We start from the raw sequence: 26,090 nt of genomic DNA on the forward strand, positions 1-26,090 counted from the left end.
CAAAAAAAAATCCATTTTATGCACTGTCACAACCTAATTTGAAAAAAATGAAGTCTGTGGCTTATCCAAAACGACATAAAAATCAACTAAAGTTCACCAGCAAAACAATCCCGCAAGCCAGCTTGTTCAAATGCATCCATATACATTTCCTTTCTTTGCATTTCTCAGTGTTTCTCAAAAAAAGAATTCATACTGCTAACAGTTTAAGCTGACTGCAGCCCGCAAGTAGAGAAACCTGCATCTGCTCATTTGACATTTTTGGTAATGCACCGAATCCATCTAAATCGCATAGCTCCTCACATGCTCTGATGCTCTCGTGTTCTACTAAACAGCCCTCATCAGCCTTCGCCTACACACAGAGTTGACTGTGATCTATTGCCATTATATTGTCTATTAAAGACAAGAGGAAGTGTCAAAACGGGCTGGAGGATTTCTGACCTATGCTTTAAGCACTGTAATGGACAGGACTAGCACATAAATTACAAGTTGAAAGGAAAGTGCTCAGAAAGGGTCACCTCCTATTTAGGATTTATTAACTATTCCCCGCGAGACCACCTTGATTTAGTGCCATGTAACCTACATTCCCCCATTTCGCAGCGATGTTGTTGCACAAAAGGCTTCTCCGCATCCTACTCTGCCATGTAAAGCAGGAACTATCAATTCGCCCAGCTGTTCTAAAGATGGTCAACGTGTGAAACAGGATGCTCGAAGAACATCTGTATACAACCAGAGAGATCAAAAAATCCCATGTGTGACACCAAGCTGGATACGCTAGGGAAGAAAAGCCTTGCACTACTCACAGAAAGTCCTCTTGCCGTGTGCTCTCAAGCAAGTTTGTAACACACAGACCTTGGGCAAAATTCAAGCTACGGAGACCAGGAGATTCTGCTTCTGTTAACCGAAGTGAGAGCCCCCTCCTTGAGTTCTGGAAGCTTTCAGACCTGGGCCGCAGTCCCAAATCCCCAAACGCAAGCATGACTCGAATCCATCTGCTGCTCACCAATGCGTTCAATTCTGGCCTAGCCTGCAAGGCAGAAGTCTTGGAAAAAAAAAATAGTCAAAAATACAGCTTACAGAATAAGGATGCAGCAGCTTTGAAAGGGTGCACAGGACAGAGGCAGTTACCGAACAGCCAGTTGGTCTACCTTGACCCTGATGGACAGTAACGTCTTAAGGCAGTGATTCACAAGCTGTGTTTTGCGAGACCATGGTATGTAGCCTACAGCTGCTTCACAGAGAGCAATGACTCCGGGCTGCCATCGTCTCTCCTTGCCCTGCAAACGGGATCGCCGCGCGTATCGAGATCACGGTGCTCAAACAGGCTAGATAGCAAAGCACTTTCTCAGGGTACGTTCCTATGAACAAGTTATTGCACATCAGCTGCTCAACAACATCCCACGTACCCATACTTAAAGCCTGCACTGACGAGTAATTTACCCTTTTATTTAAGAGAAGCTTCTTGAAAGAGGGCTAAGTTTCCTCAAACTATTTCTCCCCAGAGTAAGGTGTGTGTGCAGACAATTCTTGAGGAGCCGCTAATACACAGGAGCTTAATAACAAGACAGCATTCCTGGTCCTCGCGCGCCTGTCATTTTCCCAGGCATTACAGTGTCAACGCAGGCTAAAACTTGCAAAATTCAAAGCTACAGGTGAAAAACCAACACGCGTGCTTTTCACATCATCTAAAGGCACAACTTCTACAAGAAAGAATCAGTCTTTCTCCTGCTTGGACAAACACCTCCCAACCAACTAAACCAGGCTAAATAACGACACACTCATACTAGTAACATGTTGTCTTGCCATAGCAGGTCAAAAGTTAAAATGTATACTTACTTACTTGCTCTTACTAATGTATACTGCTATACTGCAAGCAAGATCTTAAAGGGTCTTTTTTTTTTTTTTTTTTTTTAAATGTGGTCAACTTTAAAGTTACGCTCTGCTAAGCATGACGTATCATCAGTCTTAATAGACTTCCAACGCAATAGCAGTTGCTGATTTATTTCCTCCCATCCCACATCATCTTCAGAGCCCAGTTCTATTTCAAGCATCAGTAGCCAGTGTTTTCAACATCTGCAGGCTGCCAAGCCAGTTTATCTGTGGAAAAATGGATATGAGCTACTCGCCAACAGGAAAAAAAAAAAAAAAAAAAATCTGTGCTGAAAACTATGGCTAGTTCATGCTTTTTCCGTGTATCTATAAATAATGCAATGCCAGCTGCTAATTAAAGTAGCCAGGTTCAAATGGTGTGAGAGCACTAATCACAACACGACATGTTAAGTCTCCAAAGAGTAAGAAAAGGCAGGCTCAAAAAAGGAAGGAAAAAAAAAAAAAAAAAGAAAGGAAGAAGAAAAATCCCCAACCCCAAACCCGGTAACAACATAAGCTCTTTCAGCTTTTTACACAGCATGAGGGAGAAGAGAGAGGAGCTGATAAAGAACATCCTGTGCAGCAAGCACAGGGCACACAATAAGAGCCACAGAAAAGGCAGCTCATAAGATTTCTCTCGTTGCACAGTACCAAAGCCACACTTTCCTCCGGCTCCTGAAGAGCGAACACTTCAGCAGCCCGAAGATCTGGTCGTGACGTAAGCTCACAGTAACTGCAATGCAGCACTCGCACGGGCTCCCATTATCGCAGAACTGGTCTTCGGAGGCAGCAACGCTGTCACTCATCCCGCGCGGGACTCAAGGGCAAGTCCTTAACAAAAATAATTGCTGCGCCTAATCTGCTCAGCTGCAATCCGTTTCAGATGCAACTGCTTGCAACAGCCCTAGCCTAGATTTTGTAACAGTTTGTTTACAGTAGGTAGAATAAACGATTCAATTAAAAAGACAGCCCCCCAAGAACTGGGGTTTTTTTGCACTAAGGACAGTATAATTGGTTCTTCTTGTAAGCAGTATTTCTGCGGTTAAGAAAAATCTCTCCAAAGAAAGTATTTGGTTTTGTCAATCTGCCTTTTCCAAAAGGACAAAAAGGCTGTGAAAGACACTACATGCAGGGAAGATTACAGTAAAAGAAGAATGAGGCACCTCAGTGGGCAATACGAGATAAAACAGCAACGCACGTGGGAGATATTCTATGCAATGCGTTATTTTACAATTCGGGAGATGGCACAAAAATCCTACCACAGAAGAGCTAGGGAGCACTAAAAATCCTTTGGAGACTGATGAATTTTAGAACGCTAATAAAAACAGAATCATGCTCAAGGAGCTTCTATTTATCTACTAATAATACTTTATACTAGATTCGCTAAAATGTTAGCAAGCTACAGGCAGGTTCAGATACGAAATAACGACGAAAAGCACTGAGTTCCAACGAGAAATATGGCGAGTTATCTGCTATAAAAGCAGAATAAAACCTAATACTATTTTAAAGCATGCAAGAAGGTGACGGTGACTGAAGCCACAATATAGGTGCAATTCAGCAGCAGCAATTGCTCATCCAACACGCTCCCCCCAGCTAGAGGTAGCTCTTGCAAGTCCAGTCAGCAATCACGATGGGGAGGAGGAGAGAAGGGATCCCCAGGGACACCCTTTCTACCAGGAGCTGAACGTGAGACGACTCTGCCTTAAGCTTGCAGCGCACGCAGAAGGTGCTACGATACGGCTTCTTTTGAAGTTTGACCGCCTTTTGCAGAAGGAAGAAAAAAATACATCAAAAGGAAGAGGCTCGCAAAAAGGTGAAGGGATCTTTCTAGCAGAAGCTGTTCTTCAAGAGGGCAGTACCTGCCTTCAGCCTGACCCACGCATGGAGGAGGCTACGGAGAGCGGTGCCGTCAAGTTGCTCCTCATTTGAATGCAGCTTTTGGCTACTATCATGGCACCTTTATTTTAAGGTTCCACTAGCAGAATTACGTTGGGCACATTTCAAACAACTTTGATGCTGTCAGGTTTTGTCAAGCTATAGCTGAGACCCCGACCTACCGCTACTCTGAAGAGGTCAAGGAGCACTTAATTAGGGGGGAGGCACTGGAACATTTGGGGCAGGACGAACACTTACTAGCGGTCTCGCTGCAAAAGCACAACCCCTGCCCCGCACTACAAGCAAAAACGTTGTGAGAATCGTACACAGATCGAGAGTAAAACTACTGTGCGATCTGGTCATTCTCAAGCCTTTCCCTTGCCAATTTACTCCATTGCTTAAGCACAGCTGACTCCAAAATCTAGGTGAGGCATCAGTCCTCACGGGTGAGGCATCCTACTTTCTGCCGCCAGCAACACACAAGTGGTTGAGGTGTTTGGCATCACAGCCAGCTCCCTTTGGCTCTCGGGACAAAGCCATGTGGTACATCTAGAGCAGGGGTGACTGGGGACAGCCTTAGGCACAAGTCCAAACCCAGGCACCAAGCGAGGGTCTCTGGATCTGCAGTGGGATGCTATCATCCAGCCTGCTACTTCGCATGTTTTGCTTCCTTCTATGTCTAAATGACTAGCACAAACGTCTCTCAACAGGAGTTTGACAGCTTTGGAAAAAGCCGCAAGAGCATCCACGGATCCATCCTACAAATATCAACAACCGCTAGAGATGAGAACACCTCACCGAAAAGAGGGCTATAAAAACGGAAATCAACACAGAGCATCTCCCAATGACTCACCTGATGTCAGACCAATGTCCACCCTCCGTCAGGTGACAACACAGCTGTTCGCAAGCAAGGCTTCCCCTTTGGACAAAGTTTTGCTCAGCTTCCTAGGCCGGTAGGGTAGATCCCAACAACCATTAGGAAATACATTGTTCCTGTACTGTGCTTTCTCAAACCATTATTTCCAGCCCTTTCCAAAATTAAGGAAGTGGTCAAGCTCAAAATATGCCAGCGGTCTATCAATTTAGTACAGCCAACATTTCCAAAAGAGAAAACTTCCAGGCTTAAGTCATTCATACATGATCTTTAACCCAGTCTCTAAAATAGGCTAATCTGTTTATCACAGGATATGCTTCCTGCCATAAAACATCCATATGCAGAAGATATTACAGAAAGTTTCCCCAAAGTCTATATTTAAATTGTGATGACAATACATTGCTGGTGTCTGGTTATCTGGTCACCGATTTTCTAAGCTGAAGATTCAGACGCTTTAGAACTGTTTGCTGTTATTTTACCTCCAAGTTTTCCTCTACTGACATCAGAAATCTCCTCCAGAAGAGCTGCCAAGACAGATACCTCCCATCCCAGTGACTCACAGGAGCGAATTTGAGGTGATATAAGCAGCGTGAATCATAAAGGAAAGCTTCTTAAAAGCAGCATTTTGATACAAAAAGCGTATCTTTGTCAACCTTAACAGCTCTTTTACAGCAGAGAACAGCAAGGACCCAGGAGGCAGAGGCAAGCTCTCTCCCTGCCCAGCCTTCCTGACAACTGCGTCGAGACCAGAGGAACGGGAACGATAGCCCAATCCAGCCAACGCAGCCCTCCACTCACCTTCGTGACAGGCTATCCCCTGAAAAAAAACATATATCGCTTTCTGGATCAACACAGTGAAACGAGAGTCCTGTAATCTTCAGGGACAATCAGGAAAACTCTGTTCACGAGATGATGTTCTTGGCCCAGCGAACAACAAAGCACTATTAAATCCAAAACACTGGACATGGGAGCAGGGATTTCCGCTCCACTTTTACTCCTAGAATTCCCTGTGATAAACAAGAATGAAGCCCCCAAATATCCCTGCTTTGAATTTTAGGAGGTTTTGATTCTCCATAGCAGACCAGCTCCACACTGGGTGTCTCTGGGGGAAATTTGGGCAAAGTCAAGGCGACGTTCTCCAGCACGGCCTCTGACATAAACGAACGCCTCTAGCTACGCCGCGTCAGCTGCCACGAGAAGCGCGCTGAGCCTCTTCAGCACATGCATCTCCCAAGAGCATCTTTTCTCAATTTCCCCTAACACCTTCAGACCTAACACCGGGCTTGGGGAGGGCAGCAATACTATTACAATTACTATGCCTATGACCTTTAAATGTTTAACTAGCAATCTATTCTTTGCAGTCAAGATAAAGCAGCAGGTGATTAGCTTCGCTATGAGTCACCATGCCCCTGTAGTGCAATAATTCAATTAGACACTTTAACAGCCTTCAATTTTGTGCGGGATCTGTTTACTAGAGCCATGCTCCCCGAGCTGCAATTCTGTTTTGCCTCACGAGCTAAGCGGGGTCAGTTCAGGTCAGCGCTGGCTTGAAGGAGAGGTCTCACAGAAAATCCCAGACGCTGCAAGAAACGGGGCTGATGTTTGTGGCAGAGGTGCTATGAACACGAGCTTTGGGAGAAGCCTGCAGCCTCTGCCCGGATACGAGTTGTGAGCTACAGCAGAGACCCTGACCTCTCCGAATCGCTAATCTCAGGGCACGCATATTTCACTCGCTCACACCAAATCAGATACACTAGTCTTCATTGGCTGCTGCAGCTGCTCAACATAGTACTCTTCAGGAGGTGTTTCGCATCTCCAGAAACGGTGTGATTGCAGTGGCATGCGCACACCCCCCCCCCCCTTCACCTGCTCCCTCGAGCCACGTCCTCCGCTGCCTTCAGAGCACCAGGAAGCAGCCGGCGCAGCCAAGGAAGGTTCCCCACGCAGTAACGCACCGACTCGTCTTCATCCAACCACACCCGGACCTCAGAAACTGTACCGGGAAGTACCGGCAAACACGACCTGCGTTTGTCACAGCCGAGCCTGTTCCCCACCTCCGCACGGCTTCCTTACCCCGCTAGCTCGATAGACAAGTCTGAAGAGGAAGCAAGCAGGTTTCCCTCCTGCCCGGAGCTGAGTCAGCCAAGGCGACCGCAGACTCCCAAAGCGCAGCTGCACCCTACTGACCCCTGCACCTGGAAACCTGCTCCGCTTTCCTTCGGCGCACAAGGTCCCTAAGCCCCAGCGCAGGCTGAGGCCTCCAGTGGTGTCCCCAGCTCCTGGTGACCCTGCCTCTGATTTCTGCTCACAGCACTGAGGGCTACCAAAACCCAGAGATAAGTCAGTGAGAAGACTAGATATCCTCCTTTTCCCCAACCCAATGGCCAGATACAGCTGCAGAGAACCAAGCTGCACCACTAAGCACGCAGGTTAAGCTTAAAACTATACTTTTGCAAGTTCTGGCTTAAAAATAACCTCTGGTCACCCTCTCCTGCCCATTTCGTAAGGCTTAGGAATCTCTTGCCGGCTGCAAGCTAACAGATGAGTGTTTCGGCTCAAGACCACATTTGCTCGTAGCTTTAGATCCAAAGACCTTGTGTTCAAATTCCAGTGCTGTCAAATGACAAGATTTCCACAGAGAACAGAAAGAAAATTTTGTTTTATGGCACCGAGGTCTACCAAAATCTTTCATTAAATAGCCTTCCCTTTCTTAAAACGTGTGCCTGCATTATGGAAGGGGTTATTTTGTCTGATAACTATTCTGGTTGTATTTGAATCTGAATGTGTATAAGACCACATTCAGTGCAATATTTTTTTTTTTTTAAACCAGGATTAGACTGAGAATTTTATCAACACATCAGGGAGTTTCAAGGAAAATACTTCCATCATAAGCTCCAGCACGCATGCACTTGACAAAGCGCAACTCGTAATGGTATATTCTTCTTCTCCTTTAGAAATAGCTTCATTAGCATAAGCACATTCATCCCAGTTAAACTGCATTTACATCAGGTGTTGCATCACTATTCACGTAAGTACTGCAGTAGAGCTACTGTTTAACGTGTCTAAAACTACTGTGGCATAGGAAAGCCCCAATGAGAGCTTTGCAATGCAGCACTGCAAAAAGGGCACCAGAGCTGGAACGGCCATAGCAAAAAGACCCACGTCAAAGACATCTACAGGTCTACGAATGGGAGAATTTTAGTATTACAGGGTTAAAGAACTAAAACTGTAGGTGATCTTGGCCCCCTAACAAAAAGTGAAACAAAACAAAATAAATCATTTTACACTGCAGGAAGATAATCTGGCAAAAAAAAAAAAAAAAAGGCAGGTAGAGTCATGCATCAACCGTGTGACTAGAAAGCAAAAAAAAAAGATATCTATTTGGCTTCTGCTGAAGTCCAAAATCTTGTATTTCTTTTGAGAGAAAGCCTTCAACAGAACCTCTTATCTACCAGGAGAGTCTTGCACTTTGGCATATAGCACCATAGTAAAAGCCCACCTATAGGCACCATAATGAGCTCTTTCAGTATGTAACTTGCAAAATCACTTTTGATCTTCAAACTTCTCAATACTCCTAGAATAAAAACGTAGCAAGTCACAACAAGCAACCTGATGGCCCAAGAGGTGACCTGCGCAGGGCTGGGAAGCGTTTTTCCTACCCGTGGCATTGCACCTCCCCAAAAAGATACCGACAAGCTTTGAGACAGCAGCTCTCAAAACCTGAATTGGCGACTTCTGGCGCTTTCTGCCCAAAGCAGACGCGCCACAGCCATCCCGATCGGAGGTCTGGGGCAGGGAAAAAAAAAGGCAAAATAAAACATGTGCTTAACAGCTGGCCTAGACGAGGCTCTAAATCTTTCCTTTAAAACAGTAATTCAATCTCCGCACCACATCCCACTTTGCAGAAGTGTGGGAGCAGGCAAATCCCTGGCAGGGCCGGCCGGGGTTGTTACCTTACGGCTGGAGCGCTCTCAGCCGAGAGCGCCTCCTCCGCAGGCGGTTTGTCCTCTGGTCTGCAAGAGGGAAAACCGCTGCCAACCTGCGAGCGGTGCAGGCTGTGCTCCTGCGCGCGCCTGGGAGACAGTCGTCGTCTTCGAGCGGCGCGAGTGACTGACGTTGGGTCAATTAATTCTATATTAACATGCACCCAGGGACCCGGTAATGAGAACGGTGGTTTTTTTTTTTTTTCTTCCTGATTTGATAGAAAAGACATCGAGACATGTTTTAATCTGCAAAACAGACTGATAAAACCAGCTGCCCGACACGGGCTCTCTTACGCAGGCTTAGCTCTCCTCGGAGAGCTCGAGAGCAGCTCCGCTGCCGGCCGGGTAAGTCGCGGGCGCCGCTGATCCTCCGGGCTGCTCAGCCTCCTGGATGCACTTGGAAATCAGACCAGAGGGGAGATTTTCAGAGCAAAGGTTAGCACAGGAGACGATGGATGAGCAGCAGGTCAGGGCAAGACGTGGGGGGCCAGTCCGGACTGCTGGGCAGGTCGCAAACGGTGGGCATCTGCCCCCTGAAGCCCCCCCTGCTCCCCGCAGACCACCTCAAGCAGCTTTTGTCGTGGCAACTTCTCTTCCCTCCCGTTTCAGGGCTTTTATTGCTAAAAAAGAGGGGCAGTGGGCAGCCCTGGACAGGCAGGGCTGCCACATTGCCGTGGTTACCGTAACACTGCTCCATCTGCCGGCAGGCAGCGTATTTCCCCAACGCCGCCTTTCTGCTCGTGAGTCAGCAACTATGTCCTTAACTTAAATAATACGCCACCGCCTCGCCGGGCCTCGTCGCTGCACCTGGCTGGGGGAGCTCCTGTGGGGCTGGCTAGCTGCACCCGACCCTGCTGCAACCACGCGCAGAAGAAGCCGGCGTGGGCAACTGTGGCCACCGCTCACGCTCAGCGCTGCTGCTTCCGCCTCGCGTGCACCATACCCAGCATCGAAACGCCACTCCAGCCTCCAAAACAGAGAAGTCATTAGGCAGAGGCAAAGAGGCCAACTTGCTCAAACCAAAGCTACAGTCAGAGGAAGGCCAGGAACCATCAGCGGACGCAGCTCCTTCTGGGTTCTCCACATGCGAAACAGAGCCCCGGCACCAAAACCCGTTTATTCTCTCTTACGCCCAAAGAGACTAGAGAATGTATCAAGAATTTATCAAACAAGGCTCTGCAGGGCTGGTTTGTTTGCGCTCTTCCCCATCCCTCAAAACTAAGCAGCCCCTTTTCCAAGTCAATCAGAACTTATTATCGGCTTTCAAGCCACAGACATAAAGCGGTCCCAATAAATACTCTCAAGTTACCTCTAATGCATTCCTACTGCAGGAATCAAATTCGCGACCATAAACCCCAGAGTACAAGCAATAGCTGCATGTTCAAGAGTTTAAAAACTAGCAAACCAACTCATTTGCCTTACACAAATGAACTGTTCAGGCACTTACAGTCCTTAAGACCCTGTAGCACAGAACAACATACACACAGCTTCTCGTGAAGGGCTAAATACAGTGTTATGGACAGGTAACTAAGAGGTGGACAGGCCTTCTTGTTACTTCGTAAGCATTTACGAAGCATTACGTCCCGAAAACGGCAAATGTGCGTGAACTCAAAAAGCAACCAGCAGTTCAACAGGAGCTATGCAAGATAACAGAACAAGCAAAGCAATAAGGCTACACCCAGCCCACTGCAGCTTCTCAGCAGAAGAGAAGAAATCCTGTATGGTTCCTGCCATACCCCTTTTCCAAGGAATTTCCCGCTCAGAACGGTGCCTGGTGGAGACGAGCTACAACAAATCCGATTCAGGAGAGAGCCGGCCTACAGCTCGCGCTTAAGGGAGGCACAACAATTCTTGAAAGAACGAGAGCTAAAAATAACTCCGAGCGACCAGAATAAGCGCGTGAACTAAATACAAGGCACATATAAGAAGATTTATTAGGTCTCATGTTGTGACTGTGCTAGGAATCACAATGATGCCCTATTTGCTACCTGGATACACTTGTAACTCAAGGGCGAGTTTACCTGGTGCTGAAACAGAGCATGCAGGATTTCACATGCAAAGGCTAGGTCTAGACCTTCCCAAGTGAGTTTCATTCACCTGAAAACTGGCTACGTTGGTGGAAAAAGAGGGAGAAGCCCCATGAGGTCTCCCAGTTGGCAAGCACGAGGGGTCGACAAGCAACACGACAGGCTGAACTGCCCTGCAGTGTCAGAGTCCAGGATATACATTAGACATGCCAGTAAGTCAATGGATTACACGAGTGATAAGAGCCGGTAATCTTATCTCCAAGAACTCCTTTTTACTAGGAACTTGGGGTCTGAACTCTCAAAATCGAGGCAAGCATTGCAGGAATCAACGCTGGCCTTGCTTTTAGAGCACTGTGCTGGCTTGCAGGCCCTGCTGGACAAGGTGCAGGGTGGTCAAGTCCTGCTTGCAGGCATAACCAAAGGGAAAGTTCAGAGGGTTTAATAAGCATGCTAACGAGGGTTGCAGTAATGAATCCTCTTCAGGAGGAACAAGGAGCAAAATATGCCCAGAGGACCGCGCTCAGATGATGCTCTGAAGGGCATGAGCATGACCACCATTACATTGGCTGTAAACGGCCAATGGAAACTACAAGGAGCAATGGGAAGCGCTGAGAGGGGAAGAACTGCCTTTGGAGCACCGAGTCGCTAAGAGTAGCTCTGTTTTTTCCTCCTTTCTCCCCCCCCCCCCCCCCAAAGTGACTACACATCTGGCTTCACAACCAGACTCTTCCATGTGCCAGATTTGCTGTCTCTCCTGTGTCTTTTTAGGCTATAAAAGATTTTGCAATAGATTTTCATAACTCATGCAAGAGAGCACATACAAGACCTATTTAGAGGCTGCCTTTTCAAAACAGTTTTAGAGATCGTGACCTTTCTGAAAAGTCCCACATCACTGCCCCGCATCCTTTTATGTGACCTGGCTTTCAAGGCTAAATACACAGCAGCAGCACAGGCTTGGTCACCGACCTCTAAAAGATCCAGCCTTGCTCCTGTGGGAAGTGCCAACGCTACATCGGCTGATCCGAAGACATATCCAAATCTTTGGCTCACAAGCAGACAATTCCCTTTAACGCTAACTTTGGTAAGGCTTTTCAGATGGGAACACAGTAGAAAGAGGACGGTAACCAACAAATCAGTTTGCACAAGCCTTTTAATAGCCACAGGAGGAGCAACATTCAATCACTGACAGTCTGCTCCTAGTTAAACTGCAACCCAAGTATACCTAAAGATGCTGCAGGCACATTTCATCTCCTAAACCACCTACTTCCTAGTAAATCCTGGACAGACTAGGTTTGAGCGTGTGAAAAGCAAAAGAAAAGATACCAAAGCCAGACTAAACCTTAAGCAAAGGTCATAATTGCCCTCCCCCTTCCAAATATACCTTATATTCACTGATCCAGTATCCTAATTGTGGGAACTTATCCGGGATCCTTAGGGAGACACTAGACGGATATGATAGTTCTGAAGTCTACATACTTTTTCCATGCTGAAAATCCAGAGCTTGTTCAGACAACAGCTATGGGAGACGAGGAACATCCCGGCTCTTGCCCAGCGATCTGTCCACATTCACTGGATCCTCCCTAGTACGTGTGCCTACACAGCATCTCTTATTTCACAACAGGTCCTCCTATTCACGCAAACGTCATACAACAGACATTTGCAAAGGACAAACAAACCGGGCAGAAGGCAGTGCTGCTCCCACCCTGCTACTGCATGCCTTGGCCTTGATCTCCCCTTCTGACAAAGATGTTGCAGAAGAGGCCTAAGGCAACCGCTCACACAAACGGCTGGGGAAAACAGTCAGAGGCTAGGCTGTCTGCCTCCTCCAGCGTGCAATACAGGCTGCAGACCTCACAGGGGCCTTTCCAGCTGGAAACCTCCGTATGCTGAGCACGAGACTGGGCTGAGCGCGAGAGGCAGCAGCTGGAACGAAGGCAAGGGGGCTTTGGAACAGCCCTGCGCGGCCCCAGAGCTCCGACACCTAACCACCGAGAGCTGCTCTGTGCTTAGGATTATTGATTATCCTCTCCTAATCCTGTGATTGAATGCCGGGGGCAAACAAAGTTTCATATCATATGTAGAGGAATAGCTATTTAAAATCATTAACAGAGATTTATATCTCCAAGCTAGTCGTCTTTTCTCTGGGGAAACCAGACAGCTGCATAGTAAGAGACTGAAAGCTGCAATAAAATGAAGAAATGAGCTCCAATAAATCATTAAGCTAAGGCTCAGAATGTTTATCTGCAATGTCATGTCCTCGTAATCTACAAAAGCAGATGTGTAACTTTTTGTTTTTCTTTTATCAACTATTAAACCGTCATGTAGATATTACGAAAGATTATAACTTTTTCTAAGCGCTGAGCATCCGAGGTTGCAATTTCTTTTCATGACAGGGATACCTGCACATGCCACTCCATATCATGCAAGAGGAACTGGAGATAAAAATCTGTGGAAGCAAACCCTTGAAGAAGAGGCTTTTAACATGACGCTTATCTTCTGCTGATGTTCTAGCAGCTAGACATGCCCAAAACACCGCTTAAAACTTCACTTCATTGTTCATTAATAAGACAGCTCCATGGAACCAATTATACTAGCTCTATTCTATCTTCTCTCATTTTTCCTTCTTCCAGCACCTCGCACTCCTACATTTAAAGGGCAACGCTGACACAATCGGGCATCAGCAGCGTTGCAATTCGCTCAAGACCTCCCAGCAACACAGCTGAAATTCACTGCGGCTGCGGCACACGCTTCCCAGAAGAGGAACGGAGGAGAGACCAGCTGTACTCCAAGAGGGTCCTAGAGACATCCCACCAGGATGTGATCCAGGAGACACAGGGCCATTCCCTCCAGGCACCTCTGCCTGTGCCTTGAGTAAGGCTGATCACCAGAAGGCTGCCAAGAAAGAGTCCGGAGCAAGGAAATAAGCCAGTTTTCTACCTGAAAGCTCACAGTTCGTCCCCCTCCAGGTAGCTCCATACACGTAGCGGGACATTTTCCAACCTTGCACCTTACAAAACAGACCTTCGTCTCTTTCTTCAGAGCTCTACCCCAGTCACCAGCACAGAGGGGAGGAGAATTAGACAGCATTACAGGCACGTAAGACATCCAAAAAAGTTTTTTTTGAACCTTGTTTCCTTTTTTAGAAAAAGGATACAGTATGAAATCGCTGCGGTCCCTCAGGCCCAACATCTGAAAATTAGCATTTGTTTGTTTTACAGAACAGGCCCAGCTCTATCTAATTTAGACCCAATCTGTTAATCTACAAAGAAAGCTAATAAAACGCTGAAATTATGACTGAAGGGGGATTTCAAGAGGCCTGCACCTTACTGTGTTTTTTATGTAGTGAGAAGAGAGTCTTGCATTATTCCACTGTATTCCCTGCTGGCTTGAATGCAAAATTCAGCAATCCTGTAGCTTCTTTTGTCTGCAGATCATCATCTGCAAAGTGTAACTACGTGTTGAATCCAGCCTGGGAGGGCTGCCTTTTAAACCGCATTGGAAGCGTGATTTCCAAGATTTTAAAGGTATGAATCTGCAAGTAAATCTCAACTATTTTATGTGAGCCACTTGAATTACTGCTACGTTCAAGTCCTTGAGGCCTACCAAATCAACAAGCTCTAGCCCACATGACTACGGGTCACAGAAGTTCAACTCCTCCTCATGTAAGAGACAGAATCGAGGTTTGCCTTAAAAAAAAAAAAAAACACACACACACACACACAAGCCACCAACAAGTAAGATGGTCAGCAAACATGCTGCACAATATTTAGCACGAAAAAACTGGGACCTTAACAGGCTTTGCAGCCTAAAACTGCTCCTGAAGGCAACAAACGTGACATGATCGTTCTGACAGCTGTGACAAATTAGGTTTCATTTGCCTGAGAGCCAGCCATGTTCATTTAACTGCAATTACTGGCACATCATGATCCCCACTCGGGAGAATGCACCCAGTTGTCCTGCCAGACAGCGAAACAAAGCCTCTTGTACAGATCAACACGCTTAAATTGTCCTTCTGTAACAGCACTAAGCCTTCAGAAACAACCATTTGCTAATATATGTCAATAGCTTCTACAGGTGTTTATCGTCGTCCCTTTGCTCTGTTTCAGCCAGCGGAATAGCAAAAGCTGGTTGAGATGCTTTAAGCTATTCACCCGTTCCCTGGATGTCTGGTTGCAGAATAAAGCGCTTACAGGAGAATGCGTTATTTTAAGACGTTTATTCTGTCTGGTCCAACCCAGGAGATTTGAAAACAGGCTGAAATACCATTTAAAAATCCTAAACACATAAATTAACATTATTTTTCACTTGTCTTCATGCCTAAGTTCAGTAACATATTTGGATTTTCGGGGATCTTATTTAGCGTAAAATCCTCCACACACACCTACGATTTCAGATGACTCCTCTCCTCACCCCCCCTTACGCTTCAGCCCCACGTCCTGCTGTACGTGCATCACTGAAACATTTTTCTTTGCTGAGCTCATTTAAAGAACTGATGTACCACCATCAACTTCCTCAAAAATTCCTAGATAACATCCCATTTTCTGTTTGATCCATTTAGTTACGTCACCACACACTAGTCATTCTTCTTCAAAACAAACCGTATTTTATCCGGAGCAGGACTTCACCAGCGTGTGCGTTCCGTAGGTAGCAATGCAGGAGCCCTTTTATGCACGTGGTTTCCAGCCAACAGCTGCCGCTTGCCTGTACTAACAGGTGGTTGCTAGTTTTCTTTTCAAGAGCAAGTCCCAGTCGCTATCTTCAGTGGAATGCAAAAACAACCACCAAAAAAAACCAAAAAAACCCCCCACGCAGCGGCATTTAGGCCCTCAGTGCCCGGCGCAGAGCCACATTCCTTTCAGCAGCGAGCGGAAAGATGCTTTCCATTACATTGCAATGAGCAAACCGGGACACATGTTCTCAAGGAGCAACCTCTATTTGCGTGCACACACTCAAGAACGTCCGTGAAAACATCACGCAAAGCCTGTAACGCTGACCTCGCAGGACGCTATCCGAGCCTGAGAAATCTTACGTGGCAGTAGCTAATTTCTGGTCAACATTTCTATCGAGGGAAAGACTTCGAAAATTATTGAAGATATATATATATATTTTTTAAACTGCAGTGAGCCAACATAGCGCAAAATTCTCAGAACAAATAAGCATAAATACACACGAGAAAATGAACACAGAAGGCTTCAGAAAACAAGTGGCAAAGATATGGAAAACATGCAAATAGATTTTTGATTAAAAAACCTACAAAATAGCCCATGACTAAAGCAAACAGCCGTGAGACATGCCACAAAAATCTTCTGAGGAACAGTTAGCAGCAAGGCATTATATGCCCGAAAGCAAAGTTCATAACCAAACCAAGGCTGTTTCTGATCTTGCAAGGCTTAGAAATGTGTTAACCTTTACTCACGGTGTGTAGTCATGCAGTTTTACAGTGAACCAAGTCAAACGCGGGCTTAAATAACTGTAGGATTCCAGCTGAAACAATTCCAGCTTAGAGTCCTTTTCTACACACTGGGCATTTTTAGATAGCAAATTGCTCGTAGCGGAGCCTGACTGCGGCATCTAACACGCTCCGAGCGCGAACGCAACACAAGCAACAGAACTGCGGCCCAAAATCTGGTCACGTTGCCCATGCAACGTAAAGGTTATGCCTACTGCGATGCACACAGCTGCGGAAAAGGTTATTTCCAAAGGTTAACTCCATCGCCCACCGCACGCGCGCCGGGAACGAGCATACCAAGGAGCGAGCTGCAAAGAGCGTAACGCCGCCTCCCTCCCCACCAAGGAGCTCGCCAGAGAGCCCGGCAAACAAACCGAAAACTGTCCTGAAGTTAAACTAACCTTCTTCAGGCACTCCTCTGCCATAGCTGGTTGGTTTGTTTTTGAAACAGAAGTCTTCGTTTTAAACCAACCCTCTAAGAACATGGGTTTGCAAACAAGCCCTTGGAAGAGCAAGCTCAGAGCTAAAAACTCAGCTTACCTTTTTATTTACCGCAGTCAGTCATTAAAAACAAAACCGAGGTGCCAAATCGAGCTCCTCCCTCTGCTCGCCATCCCAATAACCCTACTGATACAGCTAAACCGCAGACGTTAACTTGCTCAGTCGCCGGCGGCTGCTGCGCTGCCGAGAACCGAGTCCATCCCGTCTTCACCCTCCGTCCCCCCGAGTCCTTCGGGACAGAGCAGGAGGCACAGAGGGACCTCAGTACGGCGATGCTAAATACCGCCGCCCGTACGAGTTAAATCGCTGCCTCTTTACACGACTTTCCAATACCCTTATTCACAGGTGCCACCCAGGGATCTTCCCCTGCACCGGGGCTGGCGTTTCGGGGGTGGCCGGCCTGCTTTCTACGATTCTTCTTCCAAACGACCAAGTTTTACCAAAAAAACCGGCAGGAGCGCGAGAGCTTTTTGAGTGCGGTTCCCGGGACTGGCCACCTACCTCTCCCCGGCCTCACGTTCAGATCATGACATGCTTTTTGCCATAGCCTACTTCTTAACAAGCAGCTTTCACGGCTGCTACCTTTTGTCAGCAGCCAGGCAGGCAGGCAGCCTTTTTCACAAAGAGATGGGCCGCACAGAGGCTACTAGCTAAAAATAGCAGTTAATGGGAAGCTACTGTAATATTAAAAGCATTTTTTTTTTATGCTTAAAAGCACTCAAATCTATTCCCTTGTCAATACAAATAAGGCAAACTTAAAATTCAAGAGGAACCCAATTTGCCATTAGGTTTTCCAGATTAAAAAAATAAAGTGTTCAATTATTTATTTCTGGGGAGAAATTGTCCCACCCCAGTCTCACTTCCCGCATTTAAAGAAAAATAAAACATAATCAGTGTCCACACAAAAAAATATCCCCAGGCCCTTTGGGCATGTTTTGAAGAAGCCATTTAGAGTAAGGAACGTGGGTATTTGCTGTCCTCGTATTTATAATGAGGCTCCACCATCCCCAGGAGCGAAGGCAGAATGAAAATGGGTCACATATCTAATTAGCACCACTGAAGCGTGAAGCCCAAACATCCCTGAAATGTAATAGATTTTTTTTTTTTTTTAATAACTCCAGCTTCATCAGAATATCCCACGGTCACCTACGTGATGTGCCAGAAGCTTTACAAAGGGTACCGTAAAGCAAGCGCGTAGCATGCTGCTTTATGACTGGGGAAGGGGAAAGGGCGGTCTCGACAAAAATCTAATTTATTTGCTCAAAAAATAAAGCCATTAGTTGATCAGCCTAGCACAGACTGTTCTTTAATCACATTTAAAAATAAATAAATTAAAAAACCACTCTCTTGACTACAAAACAGCATACACAGGCATGGATGAGACTGCTGGACACAACTGCAGATTTGAAAGCAGACAGCTGGACTGAAACCATGGCGAATTCCAACTCTTTCTTCCAGAAAAGAAACACAAGGGAGGAAGAGCAGGAGGAGGAAAAACAGGAGGAGGAAGAGGACTTCTCCTTTTTTCAGTGCACAGGGCTCCCAGCAGGACGCACGATCACCTGCACGTCAGGCTGCCGCGCTCTCCCAGCCCCATCTGCTCCTGCCTCTTACGCTTGCTTTTATCAGAAGCGGGATCCGCTCCCCAATCTGCACCCAAGCTCTCATTTGTTTTGGGGGACACTAATGGCAATGAAGCAATGGGGTCAGCTCAGTTCCTCCAATCCAAAAAGACGCTACACGAGGGCTTCCACCACGCTCAAAACCACTCGCAGGACTCCGCGCTCCGTTTCGATCCAAGTCAACAAGCCGTAAAAGCCACTCATGCGGGAAGTTTTGGAAGTCACTATAGCCTTCTGGAAAAAAATAAAGTGGAAAAAAAAAAAAGCGAGGCGGGGATTAATTGACCCTGCAGCTGTCTGCTCTCCATATCAAACGTCACCGAGTTCATGTTGCTGCACAGGTTTTTTTTTTTTTTTTGTGCGAGAGAAGAGGAGGCAAAAGGAGCGCAAAACCGGAACAAAGCATTTATTCTGCCTATCCGTGACCACGCTCCTGCCCTGCAGGCGACTGTATCTTCTGTGGGACTTGGCACGTGAGCGCTTCGATGCGTCTCCTGCCCCGATTTTGCATTTCTGTTTATTACATTGAGGCCTCTTTCTAAAGTGCTCTGTCGTCACAGCGGAGTACGAGGCGCACCAACTGCGTACAAGCGAAACCCATGGTATTTTATTTGCAGATAAGGGAGTTGCTAGATTAAACCAAAGGGAAACGAAAATAAAAAACACACACTAGTGCTTTGATTAGAAAGGCGCATATAAACATTTATATCATCTTCTCTTCAATGGTGTACCGCAGGCAAATCATCAGGCTCTCCAAAACCGCTCAGACGCAAGGGAAGTTGAATCTACAGCAGAGCAAACAAGGATAATCCACGTTGACTGTGGGGCCCAGCACAGGTCGGAGACCGCCGGTCCGGTGTCGCAAGTCCAGACCTCAGGTTATCACTGCTGGGGAAACGGTGTCCATTTTCTTTGCTTGTATTTGCAGAATTTCAATTACATTCATATCAACACCACTTGCACCAAAAATGATTCTTGGGCTCCTCTTCTGTGATCCGAAGTTACTCTGCACCACTTCATATTACTATCAGTACTAAGGATATGGCTGTTTGGAGACTCGCGTGCCAGCTATCTCTGTGTGGCTTAGGTGGTACAATGCTAAAAACATACCTAAATTTTTGCCTCTGTGATAGCAGAGACTGGTTACGCTCGCTCCAGAGTCCTGAGGCCACATTTGCTGCAAAGTCCACTCAGGCACCAAACCTGCTCAAACTCTCTAGCTCCAGCAGTGCACCCAGCAGCCTTTTGGAAAAGCGTCCAGCACACACAGTTCCTAAAATAGGACTTCTTACTTAGATATCTAAGTAGACGCTAACCCACAGTGTGTTTCCCACCGTGTTTTACACAAGGATTTCCAGGACCTGAGAACTGGCTCTTGGGGAATTTAGCACAAAAAGGGGCCTCCACGCACTCTCCACTGAGGACCTGGGCGTCTCACCCCAGCTCACGTACCCGGTCCGCAGAGGAGCCAGAAACAAAGTCCAGAGACAAGAAAGTCTCATTTACTGTGGAGCAGAAATAGTCGAGGGGAGGCTTTCAATGGAAAATGTGATGAGAATAGAAAGTAAGAGAGTAAAAGCCCTGTCAGCACATTTCATAGACAGTCATTTTAATGAGGAGATAAACAGATAAAGCTTTCAATCCATATATGGAGTATTTTTTTTTTTTTTTAATTTGAAAAGAAGCTAACCAAGCACATGGAATTCGATGGAAAACAAAGGCCGAACAAAACATTTTCTGACAAGGCCTAAACTTAATCTGAAAGATGTCAGTTCTCGGGCCACAAAGAAGTGGAGGGTTTCCTCACTTCCCCTACCTACCCCATTTATTTTCTTTAATTATCTCTTCCTTTCAGGTATTTGGCCGTGTCACGAAGTTAACAAGTACAAACAAAAACCGACCCACAGTTGTGTCCAAGACGCCCCAGCTTTGCTGCAACAGCAGAGAGTCTGGGCAAAGACCTCCAAGCAAGTTATCTTCTGCCTCCTTATATGCATGCAGAACAGCCTCTGCACAGACAAGCGAATGGCTCCTTTGGTATGTTCACATTCACAAACGTGTACGTGAAAACACTTTTAAAGAGCTTTCACAATGCAATGCTGCAACAAATACACCTGAAAAAGATTTCTGTGAGTACTCTGTAGTATTTCTGATAGTATAGGAAAACACTTTAGAAGAAAAAACAACCTTAAAAATGGAGTTCTGCCTTTCTTAATAGCATGATCAGGACAACATACACCTTTGTAGGCTTCCTTTTTCATTCCCCACTGGAGCCAGAGCCAAGCCACGTAGTTTGAATCTAGACCTCCCCAGGTGTCAGGCAGCTCCACCACCGTGGCGAGACCTCATCACTACCGTGCAAGTTGCCAGCTATACTCTCTGCCACCTCTACAGCCATTTGTTGTGCAAAGAAGCCATCCCACCAATAACATGCTAACTGTTCCTTAAATCTGATGCAACACATTTAAACTAGGTGTGTAAATGGAAAGCCGATGCTCAAAAGCCAGCCTGAGACTATGAAGCAACAAGAGTGATTTCTTCATATGAAGATCATTTTCAACATGGGCAGACTGCGATTTCCCCCCATGAAGTGGGAGCTGGACAAATAACCTTGCAAAGGAAAGCCCTCTCTTCAGAAGCCACGTGGCATCAGTGAAGCCTTCTCTCTGACCAAGGTTACTCCCGTCATAACCTGGAGTGATCAGCCCAAACAGGGGACAGCAGCTTAACCTCAGCAGACCCTTGAATCTTCCCCCCCGGGTGACACTCACCCTTTGGGTGGAGTCTTCAGATAAGCCATCTCCCGTTCACAGCCAAAAGCATCGAAAGTCAGCAGCCTCCAACGAAAGGCTCTACACCCTCTGTGTTACGCTCTCCTGGATATCTTGCAATACTTTGAAATTTTACAGGTGATATTTTCAAGGATAAATGATTTGGGGGCATTTTCAGCACTTAAAACAATACGAAACTACCCCTGCAGCTTTAAATATTTAGTATTACTCTAGCCTTGCTGCTTTAAGAAACAGCATACGTACAGCTATGGACTCCTCTCTACACACAGTGAATACATCGATACAAAACACAGTTTTAATTAAAAGGGAAAACAGAAAAGATAGTTGGGTTTCATATGTTAGGCTAAGTGGCAACCATACAAAATCTCTGTGGTAAAGAAATCTTACTGTTTTGGGGTTTTTACACTTCAGAGATTGTATTTCATGTTAGCAGAAAAAAATCCGTATCCTAAAGAGCCAGCCACAGAAATCCATTATGTAAACACATATACGCTTAAATACGTGACATTGCCGCCAGACTCTTCCAACAACCTGCAAACCTACTGAATGTTCAACTATTCTGAATGCTCCTCAGGGACTATTTTCTGTGGCAACAGTCAAGACGTGTAAGTGCCACCACGTAGGAAGCAACACTGTCCTGTAATCCATAACCCAGGTTGTACCTACTGTGCAATTCAAAATGTGTAGGTTTTTATTTTGAAGCAGTGAAGTAGGGCTAGAAACTGCCCCCTGTATATAGTTACAAATATAGAAAAGTAGAATTAAATCATTGCCTCCTGCCAGACGCAATAAAGTCTAATGTGATTTCTTATTTAAAACAGCTGGGCCAAAATTGTATCTAGTCAGAAAGGGTCACGATGGGAGCAGCCACTATACCACTGTGGACCTCCAGAGCCATCGCTCAGATTGCCTACACTTCAAGGCTGGCAGACTCTAGTTCCCCGCAGCAACAGCAAGGGACGGAGCTCATTTCCAGATCCTTTGGGAAACTGGCCTAACTCGGACGCTGGGTCTGTGTCTTCCCACCGCCAGGAGCCCCGCCTAGCAGAAAGTCCGTTTTGCTGCTTCTTCCTTGAACGAAGACACCATGGTACGTGCCTGTAAGTGTTTTCAGCGCTGTATAACGCGGTCTGAGTACAACCACTGCAACTCTCCCTTCTCATCTGGATTTGTTCAAATAGCTAGTTAGAAGGGTATTCTCCCCAAACTATGGTGTAAGCGAGCTTTTCATAGTTTGTTTTACAAATTCTTTCTTGCTTCTGTTTTGCAGAAGCAAGCTGGGCTAGACTAACAAGAGCAGCGTACCAAAGGAAGCAATAAATTCATCACCACTTTGCAGTCTTGAGATCTGAACAGCCTCCCCAGAAGTTCTGGGCTCAAAAGCATTCCTTTCACACTAGGGACCTCTCAGTACATAAATTCCTTTGTGAAATTCTCAGGCTGCATTGTGCAAGAGATCAGATAAGATAACGAGGACACAGACTATTTTCAATAAGCCTCTCAAAACGCCCATGCTTTCCGAGTAGATGCACAAGTTAATGTGTATCTACCTAGGACTGCAGGTGGATACCTAAACTGCATGAGTGATTGTTCCTGAAATCATGGAAATAAGCCCAAGGGGACGGAAAAGCGCGAAGCAAAATACCCCAAACTTGGGCGTCTTTAGCAGACATCCCAAACCAGCAATAACGGTTGTTTGTCCTACTGTATCCAAAGACGTGACTTTGATTCACAGGCATCTTGATCCACCACCACACTCACCACCACAACCTATTTTTAAACTCACCACGAGTGAGTGGTGTCTGAGCTAGTAAGTATGCCAATCATTAAAAGTAAACAGCATGGTATTTCAAATTCCCATGTCTGTTTTCCCTACCCCCAGAAACAGCAATCTCCATCAAAGAAAGGCCAACTGGCCAACAGTCTAGAGAATCCCAGTTCATTTTAATAGTTGGCCAATCCAACTGAGCAAAGGTTTTTTTTTGTCTCTCTCTTAACTCTTAACTTTTAAATTACACCCTGTATTGCTTTTCTCCAACACCTTTTTTAATTTGAAAGCTTACTTCAGTACTGAGAAACCAGTCCAGGCCACTTATTAAATTTTTGAAAAGGAATTCAATTTTTAAGCACTTTTTTCTTTTACTTGGGTATTTCCCCTGGCCCACAGCATTCATCTCTCTCTCCCTTCAGCATAGGGATTTGCTAATGAACTTTGCTTCAGTCCTGCTCGCTTTCATGGCATGTATCTACAGCAAAGAAGAAGTTTCTACACAGATGGCAAACTTCCAGCCTTTGCTTCCAGTCTGCTCTTCATGAAAAATATAGATATATTCTTTAAATATTATATGAACCAGAGCTGTAACTCAAAACCAGAAACAATGACCTTCTCCTGGATAACATTCAGCAACCCATTCCCCTCTTCCTTGGCCTGCCAGCTGCCTTTAGCACTATCAGCCACATTCCTCCTTTTAATCATCTCTCCACTCCCTGGCTCCTTATGGTTTAGTCTTTTCCCAGCTTTCTTCTCACCTTTCGCACTTGGGGTTTTTCTAGTCTGCTGTGCAGAGCTCAATCCTCTGTCTTTTGCTCTCTGCACTCTGCTCAGCTTCCTCCCATGGGACCAAAGGCCCACTGAAATAATTTTATTGTGATCATCTGGAGTGCAGCATCCCCAATCCTGAATTTTCGGTATTTTCGAACATAAACACAATTTGAACTTCTTGGCATTGACGGCTCAGATTACGATAGGGAACGAGATTGAAAAGGAGAGTCAAACAGCTTGGACCACTTCCATTTTTCGACAACGTTCAGGCACCACTAAGTGAAACGCTGCCAAAAAACAAGGCAGATTCAAACCGTGCTCTAGCCCCATTTCCCGATCGCTGCAGACACTGCCACCTTAATGACAGACCCTTTCCACTAAGCCCTTTCCCCAGACTGTCCTGTTCAGGCTGTGCTCAAGTCTCGTGGATTTTTTCTGAAAAACAGTAAAGACATTGCTTTTCCTACCTGTCCTGGCAACTGAAGCGCATAGCTAGGCTTGGTTTTTGGTACTGCAGATATCCTTCCTTGGTACACTCACACTTAGCTTTATTTCCCCTGGTTTAGCTACACCAGTGCACTTAAAAAAAAATCAAGCCACCCTTCCTTTTTTGCACTCCTTTATTGCCTCTGTCCCATCAGGCTTATGCTACTTTTATCTTTCTCTAATGAACTAACCATTCACCCTCAGGGATCTACAACACGAGTCTGTCTTTCTTCATACCCTCTGCCCCTTTTACCCATATTGATCAGTGATTTTTGATCGCTGCCCGTCATGTTGATATTTTGTCATGCTTATGCACTGTAAGTATGGTGGTTATGTTATGCACTGTAAGAGGAAAAAAAAAGCTTTCACTGGGCTCGATGATGTACAATCTTGATCCAATACAGGCCAAAGTAACCTGCCATTGATCAAAATTTACTCAAATAGGTCAAAACATTCCCAAATATTGTTTTGACTGAAAACATTCCCAGTTATTTCACAAAAAAAAAATTCCCTGCCTGCCTGCTGCTTTTTAATTTCAAAGCATGTCATACCAACAGCGGCGTTGATACTAGCACATGGAACAGACTATTTTAAAGCCGCCAACAAGTTTAAACAAACAAATTGCACAAGTTAAAGTTGTAGTAAAAGTTCCTTCCCAGAAACAAATACTGACATTAGATACAAAATATGAGAATGCCAAGCCAATGCAAATACTCAAGGAGACAAAACAAAACGAGGCAGGAATGCATTTCATTTTGGCATAAATGGCAGTAGTTTTGTGCCCAGATCACAAAGCAGAACTTTCATTTCTGAAAAACAAAATCACTGTACCTCCAGGTGCGTACCAACGCGCCAGGGAAGGCCGGTCGGGAGAGTCGTGTTTCACCTGCCTAGTGACTCACCAGGTAGATGCTCACCAGATCTTTCCTGGTGCTGTTTGCAGATGTTTCACACGGGGCAGACGGACAATTCCCTGGGGTGGCCTCTCAGAGCAAATACTACCCAGATAGATTACAGACGCCATGAGTGGACAAGCCTTCCAGGCAGAAAACAGAGTGTGCAACTTCAATGATAGAGACTTACTTTGATGTGACCTATTGGATTAGCTATAATCCTGGTGTGACTAAATATGTTATTTGCAATCTTTATTGCCCATGGAGTGAAATTTAATGATACCCCTGCTTATTTTCCCTCTTCCAGCAAAAGGCTGGGGAAAAGATAAGGTGCAAGTGTATTGCATACTACTATTTCACACTCAGCCGTTCGCTTCTCCTTGTTTGAAGGCTGAGGCAATACTTAAACTATGAAGAAATTAATAAAAGAGCAATCCAGGCATCCCGGCCAATATTTCCTCCGAACGAAACACATTCTGTTGTCCTCAGCTTCCTGTGAGCTGTTGCCACGCACTTAAAAAGCGGCTCCATTTGCCTCTGAACACGCTGCAGAGACAGCACGGAAGCCTCTCCTTTACACAATGCTTTGGATTACCTACCACGAGCTATCCAAATTAAAACACACAGAATGAAAACAGCTCAATCTTGAGCACTGTCATTACGTTTCCAAGCCAAAATGCAAAAGCTACAAATTTCAACAGTGAGCTCTGGTTGAAGGAAAAGTAAAGTGGTATTTTTAGACTATGGGTTAAGTGTGCGGAATATAGCATAGAATTTTGTGCAGTTATTTTGTTACGTGACACAATCGCCTCAGGCTAACATTAGATGTGGTCGCTATAAAAGATGAAGAAAGTAATAAGGTAGATTACAAAAATAACTAAATCTTATCTCGGGACCTTTCAATCGGAGGCTAAAAGGCAGTTCATCTCAATGGCAGATCACTGGTATAATCAAGGCTGCTCCATCAGATTCTTCCTACAGTCCAGTCTAATATTACATCAGCAAGTCAAAGGAGGACACCACCATTTAACTTTTGCCTTAAATCGAGACTCGACAAAAGAAAAGCTTTTTTTAGCGCTTTGTTCCTGCTCAAAGAGAGCCATTATATTCACATGCAACTATCTGTAGTGTCTACAGGCCTAAGGGACCCAGGACCAGGTTGTCTGTCTTTTCCCCTGGG

At 45.7% G+C, this 26,090-nt stretch overlaps 1 protein-coding gene across 23 annotated transcripts in view; it reads right to left on the bottom strand.

The window, feature by feature from the left end:
- The window catches only part of MTSS1 (MTSS I-BAR domain containing 1), a 123,403-nt gene that overhangs the window by 44,553 nt on the left and 52,760 nt on the right, over nucleotides 1–26,090 (bottom strand). For 2 of the 23 annotated variants that reach the window (XM_068933255.1, XM_068933247.1), the window contains exon 1: nucleotides 12,102–12,207. The exons of 20 other annotated variants lie outside the window; for them this stretch is intronic. The gene's annotated coding sequence lies outside the window, so the exon portion shown is untranslated. Of the gene's footprint in view, nucleotides 1–6,481; nucleotides 6,605–12,101; nucleotides 12,208–26,090 lie in introns of those variants that run through there. One more of the 23 variants, XM_068933246.1, reaches the window with a different exon arrangement.

The sequence above is a fragment of the Struthio camelus genome, chromosome 2, assembly GCF_040807025.1.
Source record: "Struthio camelus isolate bStrCam1 chromosome 2, bStrCam1.hap1, whole genome shotgun sequence".
Classification (NCBI taxonomy): domain Eukaryota; kingdom Metazoa; phylum Chordata; class Aves; order Struthioniformes; family Struthionidae; genus Struthio; species Struthio camelus.